Source organism: Mustela erminea, chromosome 17 (assembly GCF_009829155.1).
Source record: "Mustela erminea isolate mMusErm1 chromosome 17, mMusErm1.Pri, whole genome shotgun sequence".
Lineage (NCBI taxonomy): Eukaryota > Metazoa > Chordata > Mammalia > Carnivora > Mustelidae > Mustela > Mustela erminea.
In genome coordinates this window covers 8,101,901-8,127,195 of record NC_045630.1, presented here as the reverse complement: position 1 = coordinate 8,127,195, position 25,295 = coordinate 8,101,901, and positions in this window count along the sequence as shown.

The window sequence follows — 25,295 nt, the reverse complement described above, 5'->3', positions numbered from 1 at the left end:
CCTAGCTCAACTACTCTGTATAAAGTCGTCTTCTCTGTAAAAACATAAAATCTTGAATTCAAAATGCTTTTAGAATGCTTTGAATGCGTTTTATGAAGACAGTAAGTGGTCAAGAAATATTTAAACAAAGGAAGTGGTTTAATGTATTTTCCTTAAGCTTCTGGGGGTTGCAGTCATCTCAATAAACATGTAATCAGCCTTAAAACAAAGAATTTTAATGCTTAAAATGCTTAAAATTTACTTTTATGCTTAAATGCTTAAAAAATTGCTTTAAAAATACTTTAATTGTGGGGGAGCCTTGGTGGCTCAGTCATTAAGTGTCGGCCTTCGGCTCAGGTCATGATCCCAGGGTCCTGTGATTGAGCCCCCCATCAGGCTTCCTGCTCAGCGGGGAGCCTACTTCTCCCTCTCCCCCCCCCCGACCCCTGCTCATGCGCTCTCTATCTCTCTCTCTCTCAAATCAGTAAGATCTTAAAAAAAATACTTTGTGAATTTAACCAAATTTCCATTAGAGTTCAAAACATATAGCATGTATTCTAGGCAAGAACATGAAAGAGCATAGCCAGAGTTTGGATAATGTTTTACTGGACTTAAATCTATTTATAATGTATTTATAAATACTTAATGCATAAATATTTAGATTACTGGAAAAATATATGTAATAAAAGAGAAATGTGCTTGTCTTCTATAGATCTGTGGATGTTCTTTTGAGTAAGACACACACTGTTGGTGCTGAGGGAGAGCTAGAACGAGATGCAGCTTTTTTTTTTTTTTAAGAGTTTATGTATTTATTTGAGAGAGTGAGAGAGAGAGAGAGAGAGAGAGAGAACAGGCAAGGGGAGCAGCAGAGGGAGAGGGAGAAGCAGCTGCCTCGCTGAGCAGGGAGCGAGACTTGCTGGACTCGACCCCAGGACCCAGACCATGACATGAGCTGAAGGCTGATGCTTAACAAATTAAGCCCCCCAGGCGCCCAGAAGACTTACTGTCTTCTATCAGCTTCTAGAGGAGAGGAGGGGCTGGAGCCAGAGCCGGCCCTTCTCCTTCCAGATCTGAGAATGGACGCTCAGAAGCGCCAGAGTGCGCCCCCGAGGACAGACCCCTGATGAAATGTGCCCCACACAGCCGAGGGTCCCTTTTTGGAACTGTGCATGGGTGTAACGGTTGACCTGACTCAGTGAGAGCCCTCACCGACATCCAGCCAGCCATCGCCCGCTGGAGAGGACACGGGGTGAAATGCACAGCAGGCTCTCTGGACCCGGTGGCCACGTCATGCAGGCTGTCGTCAGCCCGTCAGGTGCCTGAGCGCATCTCTGGCTCTGAGCGACCCATTTTTGAGCGCTGGTCCTCACATTCCCTCCTGGCACCTCATTATCCAAATCAGTACATCTCTCCCCTTATTAGCTGCATAAATATTTATATTACTCAGTGTCAGAGCCTCAGGGCTCATGACAGTTTGTACCCTTTATCGTGCTTGCTGGGATATGAGCGGGCTGGAACTTGGAACTGATTCTGCAGCCAGGATGCCGGGAGGTGGACTTCAGGATGCTGGCCCCGGCCTTAGGCAATGATGCTTTAAGGCCAGGGTGGTGGGGGCAGGAAGAGACAGGAGCACCAAGTATGAGAGACATTGCGCATGAAGGGTACCCAGCCCTCGTTCTGCCTCTGGCTCTGGGACCCACTGGATGAACCACTCAAGGTGACAGATGGCTTGTCTGCCTTGTTTGTCCTACTGCATCTTCCCCTTCAAGTATTAGCTCATGTTTTATCTCCTTGAAATTAAATTATCTCTGCCTCCCATCTGCCAAGCTGCTGCTGACCCACTGTAAATTGTTTTCATAGTTCTTGCATTTCTAGAGTTCTGTGCAATTCAGGGCAATGACTCCACGGTAACACAAGCCCATTTAGGAGCTGGGCTCTCTGTTAACCTATGAACTGAACAATCAGGGTCCAACTCACAGGTTCGGATGGACTGACAACTAATACATGAACCATTAACAAATACTGACCCGGCTCTGTGATCTTTTCCCCCAGAAAATCCAAATTTGGTTTATTTCTATAAAGACATTTTCAAAGTGATAATATACTTAGATTTTCTAAATACTTTATATACTGACAAAAGAGATATCATCCGAGATTAAGAACACTTTTATCCTGGAGGGATTCCCTTTTCCTTCCTCCCCCGTTTAAATGTAAGACTAACGAAGTACCATTAAGGACACATTACACCAGATCGAGCTAACTTTTGCACCCTACTCCAACCCACATATTAGCTTTATCATTTCTTCATCTTATTCCAAATAAGCCCTCTCTAAGTCAGTGTGATAAATCCACATTTTCAGAGAGCTATGAGCCTGGCGCCAGGAAGTCAGCAAAGGGCCAGGGAGAAACTCCTCATCAATTCAGGTCATGTTTGACTCTGAGATCTTCAGGAGTGTCTGGGGAAGAGGGCCTGGATGCAGATGAGGACAAAAGGGCTGTTATATTTTGGATTTCCCTAGTCCTGAAAGAAAGAACAGCGCCGTCCATAGAATCTTCGATATTCTCAGAGTAGAGGGGTGGAAACCAAGAATGAGTCATTGACAGCGATGTCGGTGTGTCCTCAAAGTGGTTTGCTCTTTACAAATTTTCTTAAGATCTTGGTTTGCTTGCAAATGATTATATTTTATATTTTGGTACAGAATCAGTTAAGAACCCTTTCCAAACCTGGCTTAGGCAAAAAAGTGAATTTATTGGCTCGTATAACTGAAAAGATGTAGATTTAAAAAACGAGACTTAATTTATGACTCAGAAAATATGGGTCAAGACCTCCTTTCCCTCCATTTCTCAGTGCCACTTGCACTTTTCTTTTTAAGACTTTACATATTTATTTGAGAGAGTGTGAGCTCATGGGGGTAGGGAGAGGCAGCAGGAGACGTGGGGTTTGATCCCACAACGCTGAGATCACAGCCTGAGCCAAAACCAAGAGTTAACCGACTGGGCCACCCAGATGCCTCTAAATTCCATGACTCTTAAGTGTACAGTGGAAAAAATGTTAGGCTTTGGAGTATAAAGACTTTGGTTCAAAGTTCAGTCCCATCACTTAATAGCTGTGTGACCTTTGTGAATTATTCTAAGTCTACTAACTTCAGCTTCCTTTTTGGTTTCTGGGGGATAAGAATCAGAGTTATCTCATAGAAAGACTGGACTAAATGAGATAGTCTATATAAAGCACTCTGTGCAGTGTTTGGCATATAGTAAGTACTCTGACTTCCTTTCTCCTATGTGTTCCTACCAGCTGTTGGACATTTGCTGAGGCCACAAGGGATTTGGGGGCAAACTTCCTTGGCAAGATATCAGTAGGCGTCTGGCAGAAGCATGGTCCTCAGCACTGGCTGGTACTGAGCAACTTGACATGGGATTGATTCCATTCTGATCTTTGAGACGGATTAATCTTCTAGTCTTGGGGCGCCTGGGTGGCTCAGTGGGTTAAGCCGCTGCCTTCGGCTCAGGTCATGGTCTCAGGGTCCTGGGATCGAGTCCCGCATCGGGCTCTCTGCTCAGCAGGGAGCCTGCTTCCTCCTCTCTCTCTCTGCCTGCCTCTCTGCCTACTTGTAATCTCTCTCTGTCAAATAAATAAATAAAATCTTTAAAAAAAAATCTTCTAGTCTTATGTTTCCAACTCCATTAGATGATACAAGCCTCTCCTTCTGTGTATGCGTTCCCAAAGAGCTTGAAGATTCCTGATCCCCAACTCATCCTTCTGAGACCATTGTCCTCCCCAGCAAAATGTCCTGTCCCTGCCCATGTGGATCTGGGTGTTGGAACTAAATGCCGCATCAGATATCCTTGCAGAGATGTAACCCCTTTGAGGTCCTTACCCTCCATCTTGAATCCACACCCACCCACCTAGAGACTCCCACATTCTGTCATTGCACAGAACTTTTCCATTGTCGAAGATCTTATCTGCAGTATAACATTTAAGATGACAGTCTCTCACATTTCTGGTCCTCCCAATCTCATTTCCCATCCTATCTGCTCTTCAGTCTCATACAGATTTTTAGTTTCTTAATGCTTTATTTTTCTCCCAGTTATTAAACACTTGTAAGTCTTCACCTTTTCCTAGACCATTGTTTCATCAGTTGAAGCGCTGTGCTAACCCTTTGAGCTTCCGCTACCCTCGGTCCAAGCTCCAATCCTGAGGACTCATCCAACCACCTGTCATCTCCGTTCTTCTGTCCATGTTGCTAAGGATTTCTGAGGAGCATCAAAAAGTATGCAGATTGCTGCCATTGTGATGTCCTTGTCTTTGATCACAGGTACACCCTTGGCAATGCCTTGCAACCCTTGGAAGTTTCTAGACAATTCCTTAGGCAATCTGTTCAAAATATTCACCACTCTTTTCAAATCTCTCCCTCCTTCTGACTTATGTCACACACCTCCTTCTTCATAGAGAGAATATGCTATAACTTCCTGGTCACCTCTTTAAAGAACCTGCCCATGTAAGTTCTTCCATTTTCTAAGCTAAAACAAATTTCAACAGGCTCCACCCCTCCCTCAACACAACTGGTAATTGTATCAATGAGTCCCTCTCCTCTGGCCTTAGCCTCTTCCTTTCTCCTAGTTCATTCCCATCAGCATGGAGACTGTGATCTACTCTTCTAAATCTAGCCGTCAGCTGATCTTTCTCTTTTCACTCACAGACACCATTCTCTCAGTTTCAGTCACTCCCAGGGGTTCTCATTTATTTAATTGGAAACATTTCTTGCTGACATTATCAATGACCTTCCAGTTATCTGATCAAGGGAACATTTTTCAGTCCTTTTGAACTCCGTGATATTTGGCAATGTTACTCCTTCCTTATTTTGACCTGGTTCTCTAGTCTCATGGCCATTACTTTTCAACATATTTTCAGTTCTAATTAGTTCTAATTAATGCCTGCGTAAAATTGTATTAAGTCAATGTTTCAGATGAAACCTGCTTCCCTTGATATACAGTTCTTAAGTCCAGTGGTATTTAAACTCTAAAAGAAAGAAATTAAAGCATTTTCTTCAAGTATAGATTTATGCAGAAACCCAGTATTTATTCATTCATTCATTCCATTTATTCATGGCTGAATATTTATTGAGTATCTTCTTAAAAGGTCGTAGTATTCTAGGCAATGAGCATGTAATTATGGAAGGCAGTTACTTGTTGACAGTTACAAATATATGCATTTGTGTCTAGGTTCAGCCCTTGTACTTGCTTGCTGTTCTCTATCTAAACTAATTACCTGCATGAGCTCATCCGGTCTCATGACATTAAATGCCATCCACATGCCGATGAAGCTCCCTTTGTATTGCTCGGCCAGACTCCTCCCTGAACTCGACTCCTATATCCACGTGCATGTTAGACACATCTCCTGGGGTGTGTAGCAGGTGATGCGATGACAAAAGGCAAGCGGAAGGCAAAAGACAAACAGACACTCCATATACTGCCCCCCACACCCCACCCCCTCACCCCACCCCACACAGCGGGAGCCAGATTCGCGTGACATTGCTCAGGCGCTCATAACTGCCCAAGAACAAAGGAAGGAAAAAACCAGTGGTCAGCGGCTGGAGAGCACACTTGCGGAGGAGGAGTCACCATCAGTTTGTAACTGTCTTAATGATTTACAAGAAAAGCAGAAACTTATAGACGATTTCCTGGAGCCCTAACATTACCTTCCCCTTCTACAGGATAAAAACCCTACATAATAAGTCACTGCTCCCACTGAAGATGCAGCTCTTTCTGCCCACAGATCCTGTCCCCATGCTCTAATAAAATCACCTTTTTTGCACCAAAACTTAAGACTTCTTTCTTGAACATTGGGCTCAACGTTCCTGTGTCACTAGGTATCTCAAATTTTTCATGTTCAAAGTTAAACTTCTGACTCTTTTTCTTGTAAGCCTGTGCTTCCCACAGCCATTGCCCTTTCTTTCATGGCAGCCCATACTTCTCGCTGATCAGGATGATTGCCTTGGTGTCATTCCTGAACTCTCTTTCCTCGTGTCTCATACCAGGCAACCGGCAAATCCCATGGTTCCAGCTTCGGTGTACGTACATACAGAATCCAGCCTCTTCTCAGCATTTTCACTGCTACTGGCCTTGTCCAAGCCACCACTATCTGCTTCCTAGGTGCTTCTAATAGCTTCCGGGTTATTAGCCCTGATTCCCACTGTCCCCCACAGTCCATTTTCCACACAACAGCAGCACCATCCTTCTCAAAACCTAAAATGCTTCACACTACTATCTGCTCAAAGCCCTTGCACTGCTTCCCACCTCACTCAGAGTCAAAGAAATCATCACATGTTCTACTCCTCCCAGTCTCCCCCACCTCCCCCTGCTGCTCTGACTTCCTTCCAGCAAGGGTCCTTCCTCAGGACCTTTGCACATGATATTCTCTCTGTCTGGGATGCTCTTGCCCTGATAGCCTTATAACCAGTGTCTTACTTTTGTTAAATTTTGCTCAAATGACACCTTCTTAGTGAGGTCTACTCTGATTACACTTTTAAAAAGTATAATTGCCTCCTCCTCCCTTTCCCATTTAAAAATGAAATGCTTGGCTGGCTCAGTTAGAAGATCATGTGACTCGATCTCAGGGTCATGAGTTCAAGCTGCCCCCCCTGCTTGCAAGTAAAGATTATTTTAAAAATGAATAAATAAGGGGGGTCCCAGGTGACTCAGTTGGTTAACCGTCTGACTCTTTATTTTGGTAGAGGTCAGGATCTCGGGGTTGTGAGATGGAGCCCTGCACTGGTCTCTGTGCTCATTGGGAAGTCTGCTTGAGATTCTCTCTCTTCCTCTGCCTTTCCCACCCCGTTAAGAAAAATAAAAATAATAATAAATAAATAATCTTTAAAAATAAAAATAAAACCACCACTCTTATCTTTTTTCTTCGCACATGCACTTAGAACCTTTTAACATTCTATCTGTCTCTGTATCTATCTATCATCTCTCTATAGATTTTCCTCTCCCTGGCTGGAATTAAGTTCTATTAAAGCAAGGATTTTTGTTTTATTCACTGATACATACCTACAAGTTAACACCTAATAGGTGCTCAATGGCATTTTACCCTAGAACATTCATAAATCTATCAAGTTCATTTGTCCATTTTTTTGTGGATGAACTTTTTCGTTGTTCTCATGTTTCTTTCTTTTTTTTAAAGATTTATTTATTTGAGAGAGACTGTGAGCATGGGAGAGAGGAGCAGAGAGAGAGGGAGAGAGAAGCCTAAGCAGACTCTGCACTGAGTATAGAGCCGGACGTGGGCCTTGATCCCATGACCTTGAGATCAGGACCTGAGCTGAAACCAAGAGTCAGTAACTCAACCGACTGTGCCACCCAGGCCCCCCTCTTCCGATATTTCTACCATTGCTGCAGTGAATATATATATGAATCTTGGTGCAGTTTGGATGAGATTTTTCTAGGACATTGTCTAGAGTTGGTTCCTTAGGAAGATGACTCTGACATTTACGTATATAGGATGGTCCAGTGCGGTGCTCTTTGGAACAACCTCTGCAAGGAATTGTATGAAATGGGACTGGGTAGAGAAGAAAATTAAACTGAGATGTATTTACAAAAGAAGCATCAGCTCTGCAGCTGATGTGGTCATTCGAGGGTCCCAGATTGAGGTGGATACAGGCTTTCACTGATGGGTGAAGTAAGAGCAATTTTCTGAGAGGAAATTGGTGCCCAGGTTCTAAGGGGTAGGTCACCTTTGGGTCAGAGCAGTGCAGCCTGGCACCCACAGCTGTATTTTAACAGCAAAATTTTAGGCAGTAGAATGTGTGTGTCTTCAATTTAACTAGATTTTGCCAAATTGTATTTCAAATTGGTTGTATCACATTCTGCTCCCTTCAATTATATATAAAATTTTTTATCATGATTCTCCCTTTTCCCATTTTCTCTATCCTCCTTTCCCTCTGCTATTTTCTGGATAATTTCTGCAGATCTTTCCTCAAGTGTAGAAACTATCTCTCTTTGTGTCTAACCTATTTTTTAAGTTACTGGGGGTTTTATGTTTTCTTGCTGGGGTTTTATTTCTGGAAGGTTCATTCCTCTTAAAATACCCTTTTAAGGTATTAAAAAAGCAAATAGTTTCTTTCTTATGCTCTGATTTCTTATTTTACTTTTCAATAATATGAAGCTTATCTGTTTCTTCTCCTACACTAAGTCATTGTAGTTTTTGAAGTTCTGAGGCTCTTGATCTCACTTGTGGCGTCTGGTGATTCTCATGCGGGCTTGTCTTTTCATATCTATAACTATGTGATTGTAAACGCACAACTGTGGGAATTCTGTACTGCCTGTATCCATCCTCCAGAGAGATCTTAAATCTACTTCTACCAGGAAACCCAGACCCCATGTCTCTTCTGTTAACACACCTTATTTGTTAGAGCAGTTTTATGTTCACAGAGAAATTGTGCAGAAAGTACGGAGTTTCCACTTACCCCTTCTCTCCAACCCTTCCCCCACGGTCAATACCCCCACCAGAGCTGTACATGGGACACATTATCACTCTAAATATGTAGATCACATTAGGGATCCCTCTCTGTGAGCATTTTTTTTTTTAGCTTTTTTTATGTGGAAAATTTCAAACATGCAGAGGGAATATATAATATTAATGCTTCATGCGAGAGTCTCAGTTTCAATTCCTGACGTTATAAGTCTAGGGCCTGTCAGGCTAATCTCCAAACAAAGTCACAGACAAGGTTTATGGGAGTGTCTGTATGGGGGGTCACATTTAGTCCCAGAACCCAGGCTTTCCAGGCACAGAGTTGCTTTCCCTCACCCAGAGAAATGGAACTTTCCGACTCAGACAACAGCACATCTGATGAGGGTCCGTGCACATTCAGGGCATACTGGTGGATTTCTTTTCCTTAGCATCGCTCTCATTTCCAAATTCATGCAGCCCTGGTCCCCGTTTGATCCTTGCATCAGGACTTCCGGTCTTTACGTCATGGTTCAGAAAGGGGGGCACTGGTGATCTGCAGTGTTTTTCTTTTTTTCTGTCTCAGGAATATCTGGCATATTGTTGTCACATGGCAGATGTTTACATTACTTGTTGAGTTCAACTAAACTAATTTTAATTCTCATGACCCCCTTGGGAAAGGTCTTCTGAAATTGAGTGAAAAAATACATATAGCTCTATGGTGAGAAATGATGGACTCTGATAATGTTCATGTACAGGAAGTAGATCAAAACCACTTTAGAAGTCAGGATGAAACATGTAAAATTGTTGCTTTCTCTAAAATTTCTGCTTGAATATATTGACCCGTGATGGCATATATATATATATGCAAAGGGCACAGTACTGCGTCTCAAAACAAGGAGAGAGAGGCACCAACAATGAGACCTTTTTTTTCAACCATGTTACACTGAATAGCATCATCAGAATGCTTTCCCCAAATTAGCAATTTATTCCCTGCTTTTGCTTTTGGTTCATAGCTCAGATTCTGTGTGCTATAGATCATTCACCCTGTGTTAATCTGCTGCCCGATTTTGATGGATAAAGCAAGGTGTTCTTGGGATAGGAACATGGACATCTATAAATCTGAAAACTTGTGATATTGAGATGTTGGATGCCAAGTGTGTTTGTCCAGACCAGGGTTGGGCAGAGAGCTGAATATGACTGGGTTTTCCCCTTCCCACCCCTAAACTTGTCTTGTGTTTCTAGTTTGAGTTGATCATACCATCAACCCCTCAACACTCCCGATTCTTCCTGAATGCCTTCATCTGCCTTACTTGCCACATTTGATGGGTCCCTGTCTTATTGATTCAGTGCCTTACCTGGGGACAGGATTGTCACCTGGAACACTCCATCGATCCCCAAATTAACACCTCTTTCTCATTCATTCCATAATTCTAAAAGCAAGCTTATATTCCTTCCTTACTTAAAATCCTTGTGTGACTCCCACAAAGCCTTAAGGACCAAGTTCAATTGTCTCCATCCCACCAGAGATGAGTTACCTGTGTTGCATCATCTCCTATTACTTGTCCTTCAGCTTCTCCACCGTGAGCAGTTTCCCCTCCCTGTTTCCTTCCTGCATTTCCCTCTCTTCTAAGGCTTCACTTAGGCTAGTCCCTGTGCCTCACTCCATCCCCTCTGTCGTGCATGGGACTGATCTGTGGCTGAGCTCAAGGCTCAATCCGGGTGTTGCTTTCTCTGGGACAGCTTCCTTGATTCTTCTACTTGATGTCTGAGCACACACTGATCCCCTCTTGTGTGTCAGAAACGTTATTTAAAATATCACATTTAATCATCAAAGCCCCAGATGACAGGTCCTACTACCATTCTTATCATACTGATAAGGAAAGTATCCCAAGAAGTAAAGTTATTTGCATATGCAACTCAGTGAGAGCGTGGAGGTCTGAAGCCAGATTTCTGCAGAGGGGAGAGTCTTTGTCTGAGCTACCTGTAAAGTGGTAGTGTTTGCCTAAATCTGGCAGGTGTCATTGCTTAATAAATATTTGTAAGTTGAATTAAACCTGAGGGTTGGTCCTAGACCCAATCTGAAGCATGGAAATATATTTTGGCTCCAATTCTCCCTGCAGTGTCTCAACCCTCTCAATGCATATGAGATTAATTTCTTCAGATTCAATGAGCAGCGGCGTATTTTAATGTGCTCATGTTTTCTGGCTTAAATCAGATGTATACTGATTTAGGGGTCTTTGGAAGCACATTGCCCTGGGATTCAGTGTTCTCATGCTGGGGCATGTTGAAGATAGCAGTTGTAGTGGATAGAAGAAAGGTCTGAGGACAGATCTGTGAGTGACAGAACCTTCCAGAAAGCCTCAAATCACATTTCAACAAGACTTCTGTAGAATTGGAAGCAACTTTGTTTGCCTCATATAGAATCAACTGATCAGCTCAAAGGAGTACCAATATAATAAGCTCAAGGTAGACAAACTTTTGTATTATTTAGTGACAATTAAAAAAAAAACCCACTCATCAGTGGAGATGTACCCTAACAAAAGTTTGGGGGTCCACCATTTTATGGACTGAGCTACACATCCCAAATCACATGTGTTCATTGGATTAAAAAATAAATGAAATAGGGATGCCTGGGTGGCTCAGTCGGTTAAGCACCTGCTCTTGATTTTGGCTCAGGTCATGATCTCAGGGTCCTGGGATTGAGCCCTGCATCAGGCTCCATGTTCAGCAAGGAGTCTGCTTATGGATTCTCTCTCCCTCTCCCTGGCTTGCCCCTGCCCCTGCTCCCAACCTATCTATCTCTAAAATAAATAAATAAATCTTCAAAAAAATAAATGAAATACTACTTTGGCATGTTCACTATATCCACTTTAGGGTAAAATCAATATTCATGTAATTATTGTATTGTTGATATTGGCTTTATATTTATTTTTGGTAACTGAACAACCAGAAGCTTCTACTCATTCATTGCCTGGTTAATGAAGAATGAAGTCTCACACCTTAGAGGTATTTTGACACCAACTGTAAAAAGCAACAACTGCTTGTCTGTCCTGAAGCTGTGAGCTCATTGTATTTTCCTCAGGTCAGCAGTCTTGGAGTCCCATCTTCCAATATGGCATTCCTGGCAAACCCAATTACAGCCTAAAATTAGCCTTCCTCTTCTGTGTGTTTCTTTCTTAACTCAAACAAGCTCTTTGATATGACTAGGATAAATAAGGAAACTTTTAAAAAGTGAGACTGTAGCTTTTTGTTAATTAATGAGGGAGAAACAGAGACAGAGACAGAAAGAGACCCAGAAACATCTGTCCTAATTGATCTCTGTGAATTCCCCTTCCCACCTTTGTCCTCTAAAATGCCATTAGCTCACCCTCTTTCAGTCCTTCTAACAACCATACCATCTATTTTCACGATTTTTGGTTTTTTTTTTCTTGGCTTTGCATATACATTCATACTATCTTTCGAGTCTCAGCTGAAAGGTCACTCTCTTGGTAAACTACTCCTGCTCCCTAAAGCAGATCTGGGCAAACCCTTCTTGGAGATCTCTCAGTGTTGATTCTCACTCCTGTCAGGCAGCCTCACTGTGTTCTAATCACACGGGCACCCTATCTGTCCGCTCCCCTGCCCTACAAGCCCCTGGTGACCAGAGCTGAACCTTCCTCTTTGCAGTCGCACCCAACAGGCCTGGCGCCAGGGAGAGGGACTGACCAGGACATGCCTCTGGAAGGAATAAAGGACCACTGGAAACCCCCTGGGCATTTGGGTAGGGATATGACACCTAACTCAGTATGAAATGCGATGGAAGGCGAGGATGTGGCTATCAGGTTTCCCATTTCCCCCAGGCAGTGTTTACAAGATGTCAAAACTAGAGGAGAAGTGAAAACTGCCAGTCATCATTTGGTAGTTTTGTGTAGATCATGAAAAACAACTATTGGACCCTTTACTCCTTTGACTGACTTAGAGCCAAAACCAGGCTTCCCAAAAGGAAAGAATGGACAAATTTGGTCTCATTAAACTAAAGCTTGTTGGGGTGCCTGGGTGGCTCAGTGGGTTAAGCCTCTGCCTTGGGCTCAGTTCATGGTCCCAGGGTCCTGGGATTGAGCCCCACGGCGGGCTCTCTGCTCAGCAGGAAGCCTGCTTCTCTTCCACTCTCTCTCTCTCTGCCTGCCTCTCTGCCTGTTTGTGATCTCTGCCTGTCAGATAAATAAATAAAATCTTAAAAAAACAAACAAACAAACTAAAGCTGGTTATCTTATGCCCATGTGAGGAAGAGGCAAGGACAAGCTACAGGCTGCGGGGGGGGCGGGGGTTGACTACAAGCACACCTTATCTTATTGCTCTCCACCTTATTGTACTCCACAGATACAATTTTTTATAAATTGAAGGTTTGTGGCCAACCTATCTAGAGCAAGTTTGTCCAACAGCATTTGTCCATTTGGTGAGTTGGTGGCACATTTTGGTAATTCTCACATTTCAAACTTTTTCATTATAATTATATTTCTGATTGGTGATTTGTGATCAGTGATTATGAGCCGTTGAAAGCTCAGATTATGGTTAGCATCTTTAGCAATAAAGTCTTTTTATTTTTTTAAAAAGAATTCTTTATTTATTTGAGAGACAGAGTGTGTGTGCAGGGGCAGGAGCGGAGGAATTGGGAGAGACGACATCCAGCAGGCTCCATGCTGAGTGCAGAGCCCCGATGCAAGGCTCTGTCCCCCAACCCTGAGATCATGACCTGAGTTGAAACCAAGAGTTAGACACCGACTAAGACAGCCACCTAGGTCTCAGGTGCTGTGACAAAGCAACAAAGTCATTTTAAATTAAGATATGTATATTGTTGTTTTAGACATAATGCTATTGCACACTTAATAGAATACAGTATAGTATAAACATAAATTTTATTTGAACCGTAAATAAAAAAATACATTTGACTTGCCTTTTTTAAAAGATATTTATTTATTTAAGAGAGAGAGGGAGAGAGAGGGAGAGAGAGAGAGAGTGTGTGTGTGTGTGTGTGTGTGTGTGAGGCAGAGTTAGAGGAGAGAGCATCCCAAGCAGACTGCAGAACTCTGCCGTAGGGCTTTATCTCACAGCCCTGAGATCATGACCTGAGCTGAAATCAAGAGTCTGACACTTAATCGACTGAGCTACCCAGGCACCCTCATTTGACTTGATTTATTGCAATATTCTCTTTACTGCAGAGATCTGGAAGTGAACTCTCAATATCGCCAACGTATGCCTGTATTTCCAAACCATATATTCATTAAGAGACTAGTATCTAGGGGCACCTGGGTGGCTCAGTGGGTCAAAGCCTCTGCCTTCAGCTCAGGTCATGATCTCAGGGTTCTGGGATCGAGCCCCGCATCAGGCTCACTGCTCAGCGGGGAGCCTGCTTCCTCCTCTCTCCCTGCCTGCCCCTCTGCCTATTTGTAATCTCTGTCTATCAAATAAATAAATAAATAATCTTAAAAAAAAAGAGAGAGAGAGAGACTAGTATCTAGATGCATAAAGAACCATCAAAACTCAACATTAGGAAACCAAAGAATCCAGTTACAAAATGGGCAAAAAAATAGAAACTGACCAAAGAGGATATCCAGATAAATAAATAGCACCAGAGGAGCTCCTGGTTGGCTCAGTCAGTACAGCACGGGACTCTTGATCTTGGGATCATGAGTCTGAGCTCCACATTGGATGTAGAGCTTATTTTTTAAAAAATAGCATAAGAAAACTTTAACATCATTAGCTGTTGTGGAAATACAAATCAAAACCACAATGAGCTATGTTTAGCTACACCTTTCAGAATAGCTAACATAAGAATAGTGACAACACCAAACCTGACAAGGATGCAGAGAAACAAGCTCTTCCATATTTGGTGGGAGCGCCAAATGGTATCACCACTCTGGAAAACAGTTTAGCAGCTTCATGTTCAACTAAAGGTGCAATTACCCTACGACCCAATGATAGAACACGTGGGCATCTATCCCAGAGAAATAAACATTTCTGTTCACACAAAAACCTTTACACAAATGTTCATAGCAGCTTTATATAAATAAGCCAGAAACTGAAATAGCCCAGAGGTCCCTCAATGGGAAAAATGGTTAGACAAATTGGTAAATCCATGGAATAACTTAGCAACAGACAGGAACACACTGCGGACACGCGCCACCAACTCGAATGAATAGACAATCATGCTGAGTGAAAAAAAGTCAATTCTGCAAGGTTACATAGTATATGACTCCATTTACATAACATTGAAAAAGTGGCAACCTTAGAAATGGAGAGCAGACTAGCGGTTTCCAGGGCTTAGGGATGGGAGGGGTGTTCCGAGGGCATTGGGTTTGGTTACAATGTGTCAACATGAGGGATCCTTGTGGGGTGGGAACTGGTCAGTATCTTGACTATGATGGTGGACACACGAATCTACACATGATAAAAGTAGATAATACCTAATACACACAGAAATAGATTCAGGAGCACGAGTAAAACTAGGGAAATCTGAGTAAGATCAGCGGATTGTCTACATCAACCCGTCATGTCATCCTACAGTTCAGCAAAATATTACCAGTGGGAGGAACTGATTAAAAGTGTCAATGGTATCTCCATATTATTTTGTATAGGTGCACCACAATCTATTCTATAGACTGATTATTGCAATAAAAGTTTCAACAAAAAGAGGAGTGTTATTTCTATCCCTGATATTTTCCCTCTAGCAACTTCTGTCTTTTCTTAGAGAAACTTACAGAGAAGACTGTTTCTCTCCCTTAAGTTAAAATTCACAGAAGCTGAGGAGAATGGTGCCAGTCAGAATTTGAGCTAGAATGTAGTACTAGATAAGGAGGTTATCCTTCTATGTAGATCTTCCAATATCTGTGATTTTAGATCAGGAGTGCAAATTTAACCCCAGTAATATGTTTATAATATAAGCAGGAAAAGCTGTGGTTTTAGAAAAACTTTCTTTAAATTATTGTTTGTGCTGTTGTTCCAGAAAAGGAAAAGAATGATTCTCTAACCTCATGTTTTATTTTGTTTTAAAAACACATGCAATATACATAGAACATAAAAAATGAATTACCCAAAGAAAAAAATATCAACATTTGTTTCAAAGTTCTTTGGGTTTCCTTCCCCAATTCCATATATTCCTCACCCTTCCCAGAATTAGGTATAATTATGAATTTAGTGTTAATCCGGTCATGTATTTTTAAATTTTAACATGCACACTTACACAACATATATGATTATTTTTGAAAAATTACACGTGTAGCATACTTCACGTAATATTCTGCAGTTTTATTTTTCTGTACCAAACATTCTGTTTCAGATGTTGATTCTGTTGACATATGTGCAATCTAGCTCATTTTAACAGTTGTAGAGCTTTTTATAATATGTATATGCCATAACTTACATTTCTTTTATTGAGGGTATATATTCAATCTCCAGTTTTTTCCTAATGCCAATGTAAACCAAGAACTTGGCCCTTGCAACAGTGCTTGCTTAAGAGCTAATCAAACCAAGTGTTGTTGTGTTTCATGACAACTGGTTCTAACTGACGCTGATTAGCAACTAGACACTCGGAGCGACCTTGGTATATCAGACCCTCAGTGACCTCTTTCCTGAGAATAAGAAAAACAAAAGTACCCTTATTCCTAGAAGTAATAAATGAATATCAGAACCAGTTTTAAATGTATTTATTTCATCAGTGATAGGCCTGTAGCCATGCTAACAAGCAAACATCAGAACTGGCTTTTAAAATCCCTCTGTTAAGTCAAAGGCAACTCGGTCCAGTGAAAACACCTCTGAAAGCCAAGCAGTCAGTGGTGGCCTCATGCTCCAAAAGGCAGCCGATCAGCATCAGACTCACCCCAGTAATGGAGCCTCTAAGACTGATGTCAAGCCACTCCCCACCTCCATAACTAACCCAAAACATGCTCTTGAGACCAAGGCTAGCCTACTTACGCATCTGTAATCATCACTGCCCAAAGTCAGCTTCCTCCACGACCTTACACACCAGATGGGCGGTTTGCTTTGCTTAATGACTGCGTGTCTGACCAGCCTAAGTGCCCCCTCTCTTAAGTAAGCGGGAAGTTCAGCTTCTTGGTTTCAGACATTGGGTCATATTTTTCTTTTTCAACATTTACTACTGACATGTTTTAATCAAGTGGGCATGGCTGTAGAGAATGTAAAATATTTAACTCTATCCCCAGTGCAAGTTCAAATCTATAATTAGCATGTCTGTGGGCCCCTCTCCCCACGCCCCTTCTCCCTAGAGAACTACTGGAGGAATTACTTGAATTCAGTGTCTTCTCTTTCCATGCAAGTAAACAAACTCTGTATTAGTCATTACAGTGGTCATTAACCTTTTTACAAATAGAATTTCAGTGAACAATCATTTCCATGTCTTCTTATCTAGATGCAGAAAATCATAGCTTTACTAGAAATTGCCAGATTGCTCTCCAAAATGGTGTTAATAATTAAAAGCCACACCATTAATAGTGTTGTTCTCACCAACATTTTGTGTCATCAGACTCTCAACTTTTGCAAATCTGATGACTGTGTAATGTTAGCTTAATGTATCAATGTAAGGTCCTTGATTACTTAAGTGTGATTGAGAGCCTTTGGCTGTTTATTAGTCATTTGGCTTTTTTTCTTTGTGGATTGCCTGTTCTTTTGTTGTTGTTGTTTTAAGATTTTATTTATTTATTTGACAGAGAGATCACAAGTAGGCAGAGAGGCAGGCAGAGAGAAAGGGGGAAGCAGGCTCCCTGCTAAGCAGAGAGCCCGATGCGGGGCTCGATCCCAGGACCCTGAGATCATGACCTGAGCCGAAGGCAGAGGCTTAACCTACTGAGCCACCCAGGCGCCCCTGGATTGCCTGTTCTTAAATCATTTTTCTGTTGTATCATTTGTCATTTTCTTAGGAATTTTATGAGAGTTCTTTATGAATCCCAGATATTAATCTTTTACCATATATGCTGTCTCTACTGTCTACCTTTTTTTATTTTTTTTTAATTTTTTTTAAAGATTTTATTTATTTATCAGAGAGAGAGAAGAGCAAGCACAGGCAGACAGAATGGCAGACAGAGGCAGAGGGAGAAGCAGGCTCCCTGACGAGCAAGGAGCCCCATGTGGGACTCGATCCCAGGACGCTGGGATCATGACCTGAGCCGAAGGCAGCTGCTTAACCAACTGAGCCACCCAGGCGTCCCCTGTCTACCTTTTTTTAAAATGTATTTTTAAAAGTAGCTTTCGTGTACAATGTGGGGCTTGAACTCATGGCCCTGAGATCGAGTCACATCAACCAACCAAGCCAGCCAGGTGCTCCTATTTTTTAAATTATGCTTGACAAGTTAAATTATTATATGTTCAATTCAGTCAAGTGTCTATCTTTGTGATTTGTGGTTCTTCTTGTTTTAGAAACTCTTCCTTACTCTGGAGTAATAAAGTCATTCTGCTGTGTTTTCTACTGATAGTTGTTTTCTCACATTTAGTTTTTTAAAATCAATGTAGGGTTTATTTTTGAATAGGGTGTAATATTTGGAGACCTGAGCTCATGTTTTTATATTGAAATACAATTTTCCTCCTAATGTACTGTAGCTTCACACGATGCAAATGAATCTTACAAAGTTGACATTGAGCAAAAGGAGCAGGTCCCAGCAGTCGCGACAGAATTAGCTAATAGATCGGACTTAGAAGTACAGAGCAATTATGAAATCAAAGGCATCATTTTGAGGCCCATATTCGATCTAAAATGGACTGTGACATGGTTATTTTAATAACACAATCCCTGTTTATCATAATGCTTCAGTGTAGTGATGTTTTGTCATTTACAAAGCAATGTTCACAGGAAAATGACTGTATTTGAAAACTGTGCTCACAGTCGTGATTCCCAAACCACAGACCAACGTCATCACTGTCACGTGGGAGCTTGTCAGAAGTGCAGGATCTGAGGCTTCAACCCAAACCCTGGGAATTATTATGCACACTGAAATTTGAGAAGCACTGGGCTAGGAGATTTACTTATGTATATATTGAAATAGCACTTCAGGGAGAGGCGGGGGTGGGGCAGAGGGAGAGAGAGAGACTCTTCAGCAGGCTCTACACCCAGTGCAGAGTCCCTCAGGGCTTGATCTCATGACCCTGAGATCATGACCTGAGCCAAAATCAAGAGTTGAGGCTTAACCGATTGAGCCACCCAAGGGTCCCCGGAGAATTTATTTTTTATTATTATTTTTTTAATATATATATTTTAAAGATTGTATTTATTTGACAGAGAGAGATCACAAGTAGGCAGAGAGACAGGCAGAGAGAAGGGGAATCAGGGTCCCCACCGAGCAGAGAGCCCGACACTGGGCTCGATCTCAGGACCCTGACATCATGACCAGAGCCGAAGGCAGAGGCTTTAATCCACAAAGCCACCCAGGCGCCCTGGGGAATTTATTTTTAAGAAGCTCCCCAGATGCTTCTAACAATGAACCAAACTTAGAGGAAACGGGCCTACAGTGTTTTCTTCTAGGAAGTTCAAATAGTTGGCACCAGAATCAGACCTATAAATACAGAGAACATACTATTGGTTGACAGAGGGGTGGGGGTGGGAAGATGGACAAAATGGGTGGAAGAGAGTGGGAGGTACAAGCTTCCAGTTATGGAATGAATCAGTCATGGGAATAGAAGGCACAGCATTGGGAATGTAGTCAATGATAGTGTAATAGCGTATGGTGACAGATGGTAGCTATACTTGTGGTGAACATGGCATGACACGTAGACTTGTTGAATCACTATGTTGTATATCTGAAACTAATGTAACATTGTGTGTCAACTATACTCAAATTAAAAAAAAAACTTTCTTAAAACCCCAAATAGTTGACATACATTCTGTCAATTTTAATCTCCAAAGTAGTTTCTTTTGCCAACTTCTCTCTCCTGTAGAAAATAGAGTTACCATATGTACATGCCCACAAAGTTGGATGCTCAGTTGGCATGTGATGTGGTGTCTATGGTCTCATATTGCAGGTTAGCTCTCATGGTCTTGGTGGAATGTGTACCTCTAACTAGGATATAATAGGGAAATCAGCTTATTTACCAATTAGCCCACACCTAAAATTCTTTAACTGTTCCAGATTAGTTAGAATGCCTCTTGCTCCAGTATTTATAGGGTAGACTTTATGGATATAATATTCTGGAGATTAGTAATAAATCTACAAAATCTGCAAACTCTATCAAGTCCTAAGGTGTTGCCTAAAGACCCACCTCTTTAAACAGAAGAAATGTTTCATGAATGCTCTCTCAAGAATGTCAGTTTTTTAAATTAATAAATGCCTTGAGGTTGGACTAAAGATGAAGAAGAGACAGCTAGTGGGTGTCCTTTTGTTTGGGTTTGCTTATTCATTTTGATTCAGATCAATCTTGAACTAGACCCTCTCAGTCCTAATGTGTCACTCACTGCATTGGCCAATCATTAAATAATTGAACTTGGCCAACTCAGTATTACTAATTATTCTTTTGCCTAAAGAGAGACCCATTATCTTCCCATCACTCCCAGGGTTGCATGTCAAAGAACATCCCATTTAACCAATTTTCAGCTATCAGCCAGAATTGATTTGCTAAGATGATGAAGCTAATGATATGTTGTAGTTGATGACTTACTGCCCATAGGAGCTAGCTCTTGTTTGAGAAAGAGGGAATGGAAATGTGCTCTATGGGTTGTCAGTTGTGCCAAATCCCTATCACACTATTTAGTGACTGGATCTTAGGAAAGAAACATTGAATGAAAACTTGTAGTGAAACTGAAAAACAAACATTAGGTAATTAGAGAAGTGCTTTATTCTTATTTTTCCTCGTAGGATTTTGCTAACCAACTGCAAATACAGGCTTGTTTTTCCCATACCTGATGTGTTCCTTAACCTATTTACTTTGTGTCTGCCTAGTTTCTCTTGTGCCCTACCACCATTTCATTTTTCCTCCCAGTTTGAATAAAAAGTTGCAATAAGCTAGGGGGAAAAAGCAAGCATTTGGTATTACCATTTTTAATGCTTGTGTCTCCTCACTTCTTTTGATGAAGTAGAGGAAAGTCAGATTTACAGGTTTAAAATGAAAGCTTCATCATTTTGAGCATAGAAGCATAAAGACTAGCTCAGGGCAGAGGAATACAGAAAGAGTACAGAAATATTGTTATGAATTGAGCCATGCCTGGCCTGCATGAAAAAGTGGCTTCCTCCTCATGGTTTATATAGAAGTCTATAGGAAATGAAGTGAGTGGGTGCATGGCTTAGTTTGAGGACTGAAATACATCATTTGGCAATTAATAATATATTATTATTTTTATTGCCGTCAAAATGATCTCATTCCATCTCCCCTCTTAGAAAGTGTAACAGGATAGCAAATGATCATTATTTGCATAACATGAAAGCTCTATGGACAAAATGCGGCCGTGGTCTTTTGACTTGTCTTTTACTGGATTATTCTTCACTCTTTGTTTTTTAAAGATTTGTTTATATGAGGGGCGCCTGGGTGGCTCAGTGGGTTAAAGCCTCTGCCTTTGGCTCAGGTCATGATCCCGGGGTCCTGAGATTGAGCCCCGCATCGGGCTCTCTGCTCAGCAGGGAGCCTGCTTCCTCCTCTCTCTCTGCCTATCTCCTCTGCCTACTTGTGATCTCTGTCTGACAAATAAATAAATAAAAATTAAAAAAAAGAGATTTGTTTATATGAGAGAGAGAGAGAGAGCATGAGTGAGAAGGAGGGGGAGAGAGGCTCTTAAGCAGACTCCATGCTAAGTGTGGAGCCTGACACAGGGCTTGATTCCAGGACCCTGCGATCATGACCTGACCAAAACCAAGAGTCAGATGCTCAACTGACTGAGCCACCCAGGTGCCCCTATCATGTATTTCTACCGAAATTATTTTCCTTATCGGTCAGAAAACTCAACTGTAGAAGTTAGTTTTGGTTTTTTAAGCAGCCATCCGCTCAAGGGTCCTGGGATTCTCTTTACTTCCACTGTCTGGTCCTAGGGCTAGAATGTTTTTAGTCTGTTTCATTTTCAGATCTAAGAAGAGCCCCCGTGTCATTCCTGGTCTTCTTGGAACAAATGTCTGTAACAGCCAGAGTGTGCCCCTTGTCTCTGCAGCAACCTTCTCCTTTTAGTAGAATCTTTTCGAAACGTCTATCTGGCTGATCTGTAACATGAAGAGTGTGACTAGGGGAGGGATGCTGTCTTGTGAAGTGGTCACCAAGGCTGAATTCCCGAGTGGCCCTTGGCTTTGGAGTCTCATGGATTTGGGGGACCACACCCTTGTGACTGCCTTTGGACAAATGACTCCACAGAAAGGTTTTCAGTATCAGAATTCTTTGTGTATCGCGTACAAAGAGAGGCGTTCCAGGTCTTCAGCCACAACTAGCATTTCTAGGCCCATCCATGGAGAAGCCGCGTACGAAAGAAATGAGCCAATGATGCCCTTTCTGTTTCTTCATGGCAGGTGGAGACATGTTAGCTCAAAAGCTTGCTGGTGCCAAATTCAAATTTTGACACATCCAGTTGTTAAAAAGTAACCCAAAGGAATAGATTTTTAGCTGTTTATTGCCTGCCTGCTTTGCATATACCCCGTGAAACCTCATCCAGCATCTGCTGGCCATTAGTAAGATAGAGCCCCCGAGCTGCTACTGTCCTCTGACCCAGAGACTCCCTGCTGTCCTGCTGAGGGAGCTGGGGAGCCAGAAAGTCTTTCTTAAAGAATCGACCTTTAAGCTGAGGTCTGAGTGATGGGGAGGAATTAACCAGGTTCAACGGAAAGGAAATAGTCCAGACAGAAAACTGTTTCATGCAAAGGGTGTGAGTGGAGCAGGGGCATGACTTCTCTGTCTGCAAGGCAAAGTATTAATAGAGAATGTGTGAGAAGTCAAGGCCAGTGGGATGGCTGGATTGCACAGGATCTTAACAACAGGTGAGGGATTCCGTGGGTGCCTTTGCGCATGCGTGTGTGTGCATGCGTGCGTGTGTGTAGTTTGCACTTTGATATGAAGAAGAGGTCGCAGCATGAAGCTGTCACCTCCAGAGTCTCTGCCTGGTATCCCAGAATCCTGGGAGTTTAATCCAACTGATTTTAGACAGGTCATTCACATTTGAACACAGGGAGACATAGCAGGTCCTTTGGTCAAATCCCACAAAACCAAGTAGAACCAAAGTTACAAATTCATGATCTACAAGGCCCGGCTACCTCTAAGATGTATTTTATTGAGCTGTAAAATATTTTAAAAATAAGTTCTAATGAGCTTGCCATCATTTAAGAATAAGGGGAATAAGGGGCATTTCTTTTTTTTTTTTTTTTAAAGATTTTATTTATTTATTTGAGAGAGAGAGTGAGCACATGAGAGGGGAGAAGGTCAGAGGGAGAAGCAGACTCCCTGCAGAGCTGGGAGCCCGATCCCAGGACTCCAGGATCGTGACCTGAGCCAAAGGCAGTCGCTTAACCAACTGAGCCACCCAGGGGCCCCTTGAATAGATGATATTTCTTATAAAATAGGAGTATTTGGCTTCCTATGAAAAAGTAGAGATGTACAAACACTAATATCACCCTCTAACAGAAACACAGTTTGCTGGAGACGATTAATGACAGCCACCTGCTGACTTTCTCTCTCCAGCCTCTCCTCCTCCCCCGGTGCCCTTCTCATGCCATCTGTGTGCCTCCAGGCATTCGAACCTAAGATACTAGAATTGGAGGACGGAATCATCTCCTTGTGTTGGGGACAGGGACCGCGGCCATTTGCTGCCATGCTCTTAGTGTCTGACACAGCCCTTGGTGCGTGATAGATACTCATTAAAATGTATTAAATCCACGAAGGGAGCTAAAATGGACCACAGGAGGCATCTCTGTCTCTCACGAGCATTGGCTGAAGGTCAAACTTTTGGGGTGGTCAGACTCGTATGTAGAGCTGGTCAGTCGGGACCCGAAATTACCAATGCCCCCTCTTGGTGTTAAGAAAATCTTAGAAGGATTGAACAAACCAAAGGCTTTGGTGCTGTAGTCAATTTACCTGTATTTCAGAAAGAAATCTGACGGTGTTGCTGGCAAGCTGCCCACGTGAATAGGGAAACAGAAGATATTACGCACTAAGTTTAAACAGGTTGCTTGTGAACCAGGTTGGAATTACCAAAAAAAAAAAGAAGAGCTAGCATCAGCACATGTTTTTCCCCTGAGGAGGCAGCATTATTTGAAGCATTTAAATACACAGAACCTAATACTAAAGCGTAAATTAGATGAGGCAGAGTGAGCATATGTTGTCTTCTCAAAGACTATTTTTCCTCTTATGTTTACATGAATTTCATATCCCACTTCAAAGCTAAAAATACATTCCTTTCCTTTCCACAACGGATTGACTTAATATTTGATTTTAATTGTAAAATGTGCTCATACAGTTCAAAAAATCTAAAGAAAAAATTAAAATGAGCACAGAAACCTTCAGCCTAATGTAGTCGCTAAGAGCTCAGACTGTATCGAATTTCCTGGGTTCAAATCTGAGTGTGTGACCTTATGCATATCACTGCACCCACCTGTGCCTCAGTAATGTCACCTGTAGAATGAGAGTTGTGCTGCCTCTTTCAGAGGTTGTTGGGAAGATTATAGGAGTTAGTATTTAAAAAGTACTTATGAAATAGCGTCTGCCACATAGTGAATGACATGTTTTGTTAAATAAATGGGACACTCGGAAAAATAACTGTTATAATTTTTTTGCTTATATAATTCCAGACTTTTCTATGTACACAGTTTATACCAACACATTTTTAAATGAATAGGCTTATTTCCAAATAAGATTTTCTCACCTGTGTGTTTCAGTGAGTTTAACACAAAAAGATTTTTTTTTTAAGATTTTATTTATTTATCTGATAGAGAGAGATCAGTAGGCAGAGAGGCAGGCAGAGAGAGATGGAGAAGCAGGCTCCTTGTTTGTAGAGCAGAGAGCCCGACGAGGGGCTTGATCCCAGGACCCTGAGATCATGACCTGAGCCAAAGGCAGAGGCTTAACCCAATGAGCCACCCAGGTGTCCCCAAAAAGATTTTTCATCATGGTAATTTTATAATAATTTCAAAACAGTTTAGAATTTTTTTGTGTTATGCAATATTTCATTAGAGAGTTTTTTAAATGTGTATATAAAGAACAAACTAATAATGTCACAAAGTTCAGAATTTTTTCAATAGATGTCTTACTCATATTTGGTAAGGTTTATTCCAAATTACCTTTACGTTGCCATTATAGAGAGTGCACTAAAAATTACATCTTCTAGCTGATTATTAATATGATCGAGAAATGCAATATATTTTATTTATTTATTTATTTTTAAGATTTTTATTTATTTATTTGACAGATAGAGATCACAAGTAGGCAGAGAAGCAGGCAGAGGGAGAGGAGGAAGCAGGCTCCCCGCTGAGCAGGGAACCCGACTCAGGCTCCATCCCAGGACCCTGAGATCATGACCTGAGCTGAAGGCAGATGCTGAACCAATTAAGCCACCCAGGCATCCCAGGCAAAAAAAGTTTGATACCATTTTATTGTTTAGGCCTGAATAATAGGCCTAAACAGAAAAATAGGTAGTCATAATGTTAGAAGTAACTACTATTTTAAACCACATCATTACATTTATCCGTCATTAATGGGTCTCAGGTTGCTGGCAATGTTGTGCCCCTAAGAAAAGTGTGCAGCACACAGATCCCCCTGAAGTCAAAGGGCAGGTATTAAATCAATAAGAAATTCAACTCAGGTGGACTCCACCCACTTAGGCATAATATCCAAGAAGTTTATGAGCTCTTCTTATACTTGCAAATTATACAACAACAACAAAACCTGGCTTGTCTTTTTCTTTTTTCTTTTTACAGAGATGAAAAGT